Source organism: Alligator sinensis, unplaced genomic scaffold (assembly GCF_000455745.1).
Source record: "Alligator sinensis unplaced genomic scaffold, ASM45574v1 scaffold285_2, whole genome shotgun sequence".
NCBI classification, from domain to species: domain Eukaryota; kingdom Metazoa; phylum Chordata; order Crocodylia; family Alligatoridae; genus Alligator; species Alligator sinensis.
Window position 1 is genome coordinate 163,162 of NW_005842384.1, and position 3,045 is coordinate 166,206.

At 42.4% G+C, this 3,045-nt stretch overlaps 1 long non-coding RNA gene across 2 annotated transcripts in view; it reads right to left on the reverse strand.

The window, feature by feature from the left end:
- Positions 1–1,083, reverse strand: part of LOC112551218 — a 49,760-nt gene extending 48,677 nt beyond the window's left edge. For both annotated transcript variants that reach the window (XR_003095430.1, XR_003095429.1), the window contains exon 1: positions 942–1,083. This is a non-coding gene — a long non-coding RNA (uncharacterized LOC112551218). The remainder of the gene's footprint in view (positions 1–941) is intronic.
- Between the last annotated feature and the right edge of the window lie 1,962 nt (positions 1,084–3,045).

The window sequence follows — 3,045 nt, forward strand, 5'->3', positions numbered from 1 at the left end:
ACTAGTCACCTCCGTTGGTTGAAATTTGCATTTTTGAAGTCCAAAACTTCAGTCCTGCTATCTAATTTGTCTGCCTTGCAACAGACAGTGAACATGTTGATTTCATGGTTGCAGTCACTCAGGCTACCTTCTATTTTTATGTTAGTCACCAGGTCATCCCCCTTGGCCAGGGCCAAGTCTAGAAGAGCGTTACCTCTGGTTGGTTCATACACCTCCTGCATCAGGAAAAGCTCTTCAATGCAGGTTAGGAAGGAATGCAACTGATCCGACTTTGCTGAGTGTTCCTCCCAAGAGATATCTGGATAATTGAAGTCGCCCATGACAGTCATGTCATGTGCTCATGTGTACTCTAACTCAAGTTCCTCCCCACCTGGTTTGGTGGTCTGTAGTATATAACTACAATTAGGTTCCTCTCACCATGCACCCACCGCCTCCCCACCCCCTGCAGTTTGACCCAGAGGGTTTCAGGCCATCCTTCTTTGGAGCTAATGTCAGCCTCCAAGAAGGTGTACTGCTCCTTCATGTAGAGATCTACACCTCCACCTTTCTTCCCTACTCAGTCCCTTCTGTGCAGGATGTAGCCCTCCATGGCTACACTCCAATCATGTGAGGAGTCTCCCCAGGTCTCCATAATCCCTACTAGATCATAATGCCCACTGGAGAGCAGGAGGGATAACTCATCCTGCTTGTTCCCTATGCTCCTGGCATTATTGTACTGGCACCTGAGTCCTCCTTCTGAGGCCCTCGACTTCCTGTCATGCTGAAGGAGAACTATTCCCTCAGTTCCTGCAAGAGTGGCTCTCCTAGTGTCCCTATCTATGGAACCTTCTTGTGTGACAGTCCCTGGGCATGCTTGAATTAGTGTATCCCCATCCCCCAGAAATCTTAGTTTAAAACCCTGTCCAGAAGATTGGCCATCCTGGGCAAGAACAGGGACTTACCTTTCCATGCGAGGTGGATGCCATCCCTTCCCAGGAGTCCTCTCTCCCTCAAGTGCATGCTGTGGTCAAGGAATATGAAGCCCTCTCAGTAGCACCACCACCAGAGTCATCAGTTTACTTCCTCGATACATCCTTCCCTCCTAGAACCGTGGCCTGCAACAGGGAGCACAAAAGAAAAAACTACCTGGGCATCTGACCCCTTAAGCCCAGCCTCCAGAGCCCTGTAGTCACTCCTGAACTGGTCTGGATTACTCCTGGCCATGTCATTTGTTCCCACATGGATGAGAGCTCATCGAACGACCTTTAGTTAAAACACGCCCACCACCATCTTGAAGCGTACGATGCTGAATACCTGAGATGCTGCCGGTGTTTTAATTAGAACAGCCCACAAGGGTCACTCTAATCAAAGTGCCCCTCACCCCCACCCCAGAGCACATGTAAAGATGCCCCTAATGTCCCAAGAATAAAAAACAACTAAAACTTAGTGGACTAGAGTGTCTGGGAAACCCTCCTAAGGAACTCACCAGACAAACTATTTTGAGTTAAGTCAAAGACAGACAAACAAAAGGAGAGCCATGCTTGAAACTTGCCTAGAAACGCTGCTTGGAAAGTCAGTTGGCATGATAAGGTATGGGCATCAACATGCTGGGATAAAACGTACTAACTCTGCTTGCTCAGTATGATTGCTGTTCAGTGTCCCTCCTCAGGACATGTTTCTTATTCACAGCATATTACATTCCTGACACTCAATAGTCCAAAAATAAAATCTTCTAATGTATGTGTTACTTCTGTTTGAAACCCTACAAGCCAATATACCCTCCAAGCAAAACTATGCTTTCTTCTGAATCAGACAGCTCTTGAAAAATCTAGGCCAAAATATTACATAATAAATATGATAAACACAGCCAAACTTCCTTTGTTCTTCAGGGAAGTTTTCCTTCTCATAGCTAATTAATAAAAATGTGCTATGTATTATAGATTTCTGACCACTGAAAAATATAGAAGCTCCCTTGGGAATTAGAAGAGCATTGAAACACCGTTAAGAGAACTTAGTGTGGAATTCAAGGTGATATTTTTCATCCATGCCCTGCAGGGACATTTTACTTTTCAGTGGTCAGTAACGTGTCCAGTATGTATTGAAGAGACAGAAGGGAAAGGTAAAAGTTGAGCCTTTATCCTATTATTCCAAGTAGTCTTGTCAATAAAATATTCATTGCTTTCCTAGCAGGATTTCCCAAGCCAATACAATTTATTTATATGGTCCTATTACAAAAATAATTATTTCATGAAAACTTATGGTCTTTCTTATTTGGAACATATTTTCTGTTGATTTTAAGGTCTCACTTCTGGCAAAAAAAACCTTTCAAGTAAGAGGTTTCCACTTGAGGTTTCCATTTATGGCAGCTGTGCAATATATCCAAACAAAGTTTTCATTTATCCACAGTTCGAAAAGATCACAGCAGCGGATTTTACTTCAGCAGTTGGCAGGGAGAGAGGGAGATGAACCACCAAGAATCTGCACCACTAGAATAATTTCAGAAACTTAACAGAAGTCTGCTTCATATCAATATTACACTGAGTGCCAAACATTCTGCAATTCTACAGTTTGCCATATCCAAAGGAAGAACTCATAGTAATTGTGCAGCCCAAAGACAAATTAAACCATTAAACAAATGTAAACAAGATGTCAAAATAAAACAGAGAGAAAATAAAAGACACAGGGAAATGTTAAAAAGATATAAATAAAACCATGAGAGAAACAGAGTGCACATTTCATTTCTGGCACTTATGAGCCCTAAGGTATTTCATTCACTAAGCGCTGCTTCCCGATGACTGATGCTCTCTTCAGGATTTTTATTCCTGTTGTGATGTAACCCCTTAGATACCAATATTCAAACTGTATGAAAGGAACAGACGAAAAAGTTCTTACTGAGGCTATGAGCAGGATAGCAGCATCTGTAAACTTAAGCAGGAACTATGTCAAAAAACCATGACGGTTCCTTTGCATCAACATGAAGTGATAGTGAATATCATAATTATGGTTTTTTTCCTGGATTGTTTCTTTCAACAGATAGTATAATGGGGAAATCTGCCCTGAAAGAGA